At 29.0% G+C, this 7,651-nt stretch overlaps 1 long non-coding RNA gene across 1 annotated transcript; it reads left to right on the plus strand.

Moving 5' to 3' along the window:
- Positions 1-4,940: 4,940 nt before the first annotated feature.
- Positions 4,941-6,610, plus strand: LOC131622519 (uncharacterized). Its single transcript, XR_009289915.1, has 2 exons — positions 4,941-5,134; positions 6,400-6,610. It is a non-coding gene; the product is annotated as an uncharacterized LOC131622519 (long non-coding RNA).
- Positions 6,611-7,651: the final 1,041 nt, after the last annotated feature.

Genomic DNA, 7,651 nt, shown 5'->3' on the forward strand with positions numbered 1-7,651 from the left:
ATAAGTTTTCGATTAATATTATAGTAAATTGTTTATGAAATATACAACTCCGGGATATTAAAAGAAAAATTTGTCTCCTTATATGAAACTAATACCAAAACAATGCATGGAACTCTTAAAAGATGATATTGATAGTTGTTAAAAGTCATTGTTGTTGAATTTAACCTTACATTCTGTACAGCGTAATATCATAGGAGAGTAACATTCCTTCTATTATATAGACTTGAAAAGTGTATTTTTTTTTGAATAAATGTATCATGTAAATTTAATAAATATCCATGCCCGTCACTAAACGATAATTAAATATCCATTTATTTTATCTGTGGAAATCTATTAAACCATAAAAAACGTATATGTGATAGATTTTTTTCGCGGATACGCGTGGCTATGGATATCTATTAAGCTCATCATGAATTTTTTTTCCAACTCAAAGTCGACTTGTTATAAGTTCACGAACATCCCAGTTCAACTTGTTAGGTTTAACTCGCTTATTTCCCAGACTTAAAAGTAATTTTTTAAAGTGTATTATATATATATATATATATATATATATATATATATATATATATATATATATATATATATATTTGACATTTTAAATTAATATTTTTTTAAATAAAAATTATAGAACTAAAATAAAATTTATAAGATTGAAATTAATACGGCGTTGATTCTATTTGTATAATTTTTTTAGAAATAATTTGTAACACCCGAGGCCGAAGAAGGCGAGGGGTGGTTGCACGGCATGTAACACTCGAGGTCAAATACGTCTAAGAAAGGTCGCCACATCGGAATGAGAGGGATCCTGAGGCCGCGCACGTATGAGACTGCATGGTTGAAGGAAAAGCTTATAAAGATTGATGGGTACTACCTATACCAACAAGATGCATCTTCTTTTCGGTAGCCCGTTCCATAAGAACTCCACAGTTAAGCGTGGAGCAATTATGGGATGAGTGACCTTCTGGAAAGTTTCCCGGAAAGCGGGTCGTTACATAATTTTCTCTCTTGAGAATATAAATTATCAATTAAAATCGTTAAATTAAAAAGAAGATAACGTTAAGATTTGGAACAAATATTTAAACTTACTCTTAAACACAATATAATTCATCTCATATATAATCAACTTAGTTTTTAGCTGATATTCGGCTCATTTTGTTCATTATCCGAGTTTCAAACTATTTTCGAGTTGGTTCGATTCAATGTCAGCCCTAAATTTTTACTTAACTTAGTAAATATTATAAACAAGGATTCAAGGTGTACGGATTCTTTAAATATGAAGCGTATCATAACTATATAATGAAAATAAAATAATTTGAGTTTCCTTACCCGAACAAGTTATTTATTTTCTATTTATTGTCTTTTTATACATCAAGATATCTGTTAAATTCTTTAAAATATATAAAGTATATTGAAATCTTAAAAATATGGATTATAAATCTTTGAATTTCAAAGTAAAAAAACTTAATTTTAAACAATATTTAAAAAATAGAATTAGAAAAGTCAACTAAAAAATCTTTCAAAATCTTCAAGACATTTTTTCTCAAAATAAACTATTATAATCATAATCATTTGACTCCTAATTTTTAAAAAACTCATACATAGAATTATTATCATTTTATTTATCATGAATATAGGCAATTTTAAACATAGATAGATATTTTTAATGAAATTATTTAAAATGATAATATCAACATTAGACTTCAAATTTTTTGAGTGAACATTTGATTAGGTTAATATCTTATTTTTCGTCATCATTTTTTATATATTTTCCTCAAAAGTTCAAATTAGATCTCACATATTTCATGGACCAAAAAGGAATTTTCTTTCTCAAAATATAATATATTAATAATTCTAACTTTTTTAAAAGAATAATTAATTTATAAATATTAATAATTTATTTATAGTAATTAATAAAAATAGATAAATATTATCGCCAAAGATTAAATCTTAAATCAGCAAATTACATTCATCAACCATCAATTAACCAACACTAATCACCTTAACAACTCTTATTGACGAACCACATATACAATAAATTTGAGTTAAGAGCGACTTGAATATCCAAATTCAACTTCTAATTAAAACATTAGTAATTGGTTAGACTTTACATTTTAATTTTAAAGTCTAACTTGAAAATTCAAATTATAAAAATAAATAAATAAAAACTTGTATTCTAGATCATTGTAACTAAGAACTATAATTATTAATAAATCATTGCCTTTATATTTATAATTAATATAGGTAGCTTTAAATTGAGAAAATGAGTTATAATGGTATTAGTTTAAGATTCGGTTTGGCGTGACTTAATTTTGAACTTATAATTTATAGTTTATAGTTTATAGCTTATAAGCTTATATGACAATTTAGACTTATTTAATAACGGTCTTTTCATCACGAGTTTATAGCTTATAGTTTATTTTTCAGACGCTATTTCAATTAGCGTTTTAACTTATAGTTTATAGCTTATCATTTTTTTCCCTTTTTATCTTAGCGTTTTAACATCGTTTGGAATATCAACACTTTAGTTTGGAGATGGTCGTTTTGCGGAAAAATTACCCATCTCAATTACTCCTTTTACGAGTTTTGTAAGGACCCGGTTTATTTTCTCTCGTAATGTAATTGGTTGGTAATTTTTCTTTTTTGGGGCGTGTCTTTTTCGCTCTTGTATATGGGTTGGGGAACCCTTTGTTCTCCTTTTATGAATGGAATATTGCTTTCTAAAAAAAAAAATCTTTATTAATTTAATAAAAGTACACTTTTATCCTTTATAATTTATTTTAATTTAAAATAAAATAATTATGTATTAAATATCTTTTATGTCATTTTACAATTGTAACTTAGTTGAACCGTTAGTTTTACCGAATATTTCAATTTGCTTATCAGCTATCAGTCTCAACCATCAACTATAAGCTATAAGTTATCAGTGATCAACTATCAACCATAAACTATAAGCTATAAGCTAACTTATCAGTCAACCGCTATTTTTTCCAAACAGACCCTAAATAATATCATTAACATTTGATTAAATTTTGTTGAGTTATTATTTGCTTTAATGAAAATATTTTCTTTGGTCAAATATCATGTATATAAACTATTTTACTCTTATAAAAATAAATAAAATATAATGTAAAATTAGTTGAATTTGGATTTTTGCAATAATATAAAAAATTTTAAATATAGAAAATGAGTAATATGGTAATAGGTAAAATAATAGTACTAACATTTTGATGACAACTTTTTGAATCAATATTTCCTTAAATTTATATATTGTCTTTCGTCAAATATAATGTAATTTATTTATAACAAAAATAAAAGAAATTTTGTTATATTTTAATAACATTTTTAATATAAGAAATTCTAATTGGATTTGATTATTTGCAATAATATTGAAAATTTTAGGGTCTGTTTGGTAAAAATAGCGGTTGACTGATAAGCAAATTGATAGCTTATAGCTGATGGCTGATGAGTGATAGCTTATAGCTTATGGCTGATGGTAGCTGATTGAGACTGATAGCCGATTAGCTAATTGAAGTGTTTGATAAAATTAGCGGTTCAAGTAACTTATAAATGTAAAATGACATAAATGATATTGATATTGAATACGTAATTATTTTAAATTAAAGTAAATTATAAAGGATAAAAGTGAGTTTTAACTAAAATAATAAGGATAAAAAAGGAAGAAAAATGATAAGCAATAAGCTAAAATTCTATTTGAAATAGTGTCTAAAAAATAAATTATAAGCTATAAACTCGAAAGGAATAGATTGTTACCAAACAGGTCTAAATTGTCATTTGAGCTTATAAGCCATAAGCTATAAGCTCAAAATTATGTCTTACCAAACAGAGTCTTAAATATAGAAAATCAATTTTATTGGTAATAGTAAAAATAATATTATTATCATTTGATGACAACTTATTGAATCAACATTTGCTTAAATTAATATATTTTCTTTATCAAGTATAATGTAAACTATTTATAACAAATATAATAATTTTAAAAATACATTTTCCAAGTCTATATATAATGGAAATGGTTTTCATCTTACTAACAAAATATCAAATATAATGATATGCATGTGCCGGTACATACGCTTTTCAGGCCAACACTTGTAAATTAATAATGAAACTTGTGTCTTCTGTGTTAAACAAACCGACACATAAGTCCTTATAGGTCGGCACATGCAGTGACATTAATTCTATGTGCTGGCACATACGACCTTCAGACGGACACATTTGCCTTAATATTAATGGTTATAGCCTTTATTTTGCATAGGCTGGTACATACGCCTTTATAGGCTGACACGTACTGCTATCTTTATGTTTTTATGCCAACGTACATCCTTGTTTGAGACCGACACATACTGTTTGTTAGGTCAAATTTTCACATTTGTTTTAAATTTGAAAATTCCCTTTGTGTCAACAAAGTTCCACAACTATAAATTCATCATTCATGCATCATTTCAACTTATGTATCACTCTAACTTGATGAAACTATAAACACATACCACCACTATTCTTCCCCTTTAACATCCAATCTATGCATTCACACTAACAAATCACACATCATCATCTTTTGTTGGGGTGCCATTTAGGCGAGGTTTTATAACGTCCAATTAGGTTAGTGTAGCTGAGAATATTGGGCTGATAATTGTGGGGATTTTCATCCAGAAAAACCTAGGGTTTGTCCTCCAAGATCATTGGTAGATTCGGGGGCTTGCATAAGACTTTCAAAAGAGGATTGTGGCCAAGTGAAAGCTTTGGAGTTTTAGTAACTCGCAAAGTAGTGTAACATCCCAATTTTTAGTAGCTATTTTAGTAATTATTTTATTTGATGTTTTTATTTAATTATTTATTTATTTAGTTATTATGTGATATAATAATTATTTGAGTATTTAATTATATGTGTATTTGTGCTATTTATTAAAGAGATATAACTAAATTGAGCCTAAGTGGTAGAAATATAACATTGGGTGAATTGGTGGTTTAAGCCCGATTAACTTAAGGGTAGATAGTAAGAAAAATAGGGTTTAGAAGATATAACTTGTTTTTGGGAAAAGAGGAAGAAAAGAGAAGAGTAGAGAAAGAAGAGAAGAGGATTTTGTAGAAACTTGAAGAGGAAGGAGTTTAACTTGAGGTAAGGGGGAGAAATCTCATTATCCTAAATATATATGTATGCATTGATTAGAAGTATGCTAGATTTTCATCTTTCTATTTCATAGATTCATAAATGTTAGGGTTTCATTAAATCCATGAGATTTTGTATTTGAATCATCTTTTGTTTTGTTAGAATGATGACCCATGGATAGAAACATGATTAGGAACCCTTAATTGGTGATTAATTGTTGTTTGAATGTGTTTTTGTTAGATAAAAGTGGTTAGGAGAAGTGATGTCACGAACTATTTTTTTCCAAAAAACGCAGAGGGCGGGTCGCGCGGATATAAGGTGCGTAGCGCGCTGTTGAAAATATGGAACCCTCTGGGCGGAATGTTGCGCGCGTCGTGCAGTGATTTGAGCGCGTAGCGCCGAACTTCCTGAGATAGTGCGCGTAGAGGTGGCTTGGGCGCGTTGCGCGGCTGCTATGTGATTTTGTGATTTTGTGATTTTTGATTCTTTGCATTGGGATTCAGTATGCTTATGATTCAAGATGGATTCCCATGTATTTTAATAATTTATTCAATGATGTTTGGATACGTTTTAAATAAAAAATGAAACTAACATGATACTCGAGTTTTAGTATATGTATGATGTGAATTTGTGAATTTGTGAATTGTGTGAATAACATGAATTGGTTTGTGTGCTATATGTTATATGTAATCATTAAACACTATGTGCTGGTTTAATGATAGTCGTATAATGTGCTACATTTTGGTGGATAATTTGAATTGTGTGAATTATAGTGATATGCTTTGATAATTAAGGTTGTGTGATAATCTTAATTGCATATATTATATGATGTTGTACATGCATACATGGGGAGATTGTACTTCGGTTGGCTCTGATCCTTGGGTGGAAACATGAGCAACTTTGTTCCTTTTTCAAATTCGAAAGCAGTGAACTATACGTTCATTGAGGGCTTTGATCTTGTCCGGATCGGAAGTTTGTCTCTGGTTTTAATCAAGAGCGGTGAGCGTGATACTCATAATGGTACCACATACATGAGTCACATTAATTGCATTTCGAGTCACATTTTTCGTTATGTGATTGTTTGAATCATTGTGCTTGTTTGTATGGTAAATGTATATGTGTTATGTGCAATATTCGTGAAACTTGTTCAATTATGAAGTGTGATGATCGAAAATGCTATTGTATGCTATATTCATTGTACATATAATATGTATTTATTATTATGTGAATTCTTACCCTTTTGTTTGAATGATGTTTATTGTGACATCGTGCAGGTTGTGACGAGTAGTGAGCTACCCGGGGATTTAGCCAAGGAGCTTTTGGTTTACCGTTTTTATTAGGTAGAGAGTCAAACGCTCTGATAATGTAACACTTGGAGGGTTATTTGAACTCATGTTTTATGACTTGGATTTTATTATTTTATTTGTATGTCTGGATATTTTGGATACAAGTATATTGATCGAAATGTTTCCAAGGATTATTTCATGTGACTTATACAAAATTTTGAATTGTTTATGTTATATGATATGGTAGATGAATATAGTATGGGATATATTCATTGAAACTTATTGCGTTATATTTTTTCCCTGTGCGATATGCATAACTTGTGTAAGCATGTAGTTTCAAATTGTGTTATGGAATGATCAGTGCATCTTTGTATGATTTTATTTTGGGTTTTCATTGTGGTGAAAATAACATGTGACGCCCTTTGGATATACATTAGAATATTCTTTGAATAGTTGTTATAATTTGGGGTTTAGAAAAGGGGTGTTACAAGTAGCGCGAGAATGGCGAATCAAATTGAAAGTTCTTTGGTTCAATAGTCGCAATTGGATTAGTAGCATGCGCAAAAGCTTTGGATATTTGAAATCTCGTAATAGAGTAGCAAGATTCGGAAAATCAATTGGATCTATTGTGTTGGTCTTGCTCAAGATCAAGGAAGAGAAAGAGTTGAATCAACAACAAACGAATGGGGTTTATGGAGTTTCTCTTGGAACATTTATCTTGTAAACAATTATTTTCAATAATATGAATTGACTTCTCAATTTCATTTGAAATTGAGGGCAGACGTAGCCGCAAGCGAGGATGAGCGGTGAACTGCCTTATCAAATCCTTGTGTCGTTCTCTCTCTATCTCTTTTACTTGCATTTACTTTCGATACACAATTTGTTGAATTTCATTGTTTGATCGATCGTTTCGTAAGAATTTATCTGTGATTGTATTATTTAAAGTGCTTTGTTGATTTGCTTATAATCACGTTGATTATAAGTGCTTTTTTGTATAAACAAAGATCAAGAGAAAAATTTGAAAATTCGATTGCACCTCAAGTGTTCGACAAATTGCAAAGTCCATTTTTAATTCTAATTTCATTGGAAATAGGTGGTTGTGGTAATTGTGGTAAGCGATTGATTGTGTTTTATTGTGTTAATTCGATTTATCAACATATTAATTTCACACGGCTCGCGCATATCCGAGTTCCAATAATTAGGTTCGTTTAGACGACTTTTATTGATCTATTAAAACCTT

The sequence above is a fragment of the Vicia villosa genome, unplaced genomic scaffold (assembly GCF_029867415.1).
Source record: "Vicia villosa cultivar HV-30 ecotype Madison, WI unplaced genomic scaffold, Vvil1.0 ctg.000032F_1_1_1, whole genome shotgun sequence".
NCBI classification, from domain to species: domain Eukaryota; kingdom Viridiplantae; phylum Streptophyta; class Magnoliopsida; order Fabales; family Fabaceae; genus Vicia; species Vicia villosa.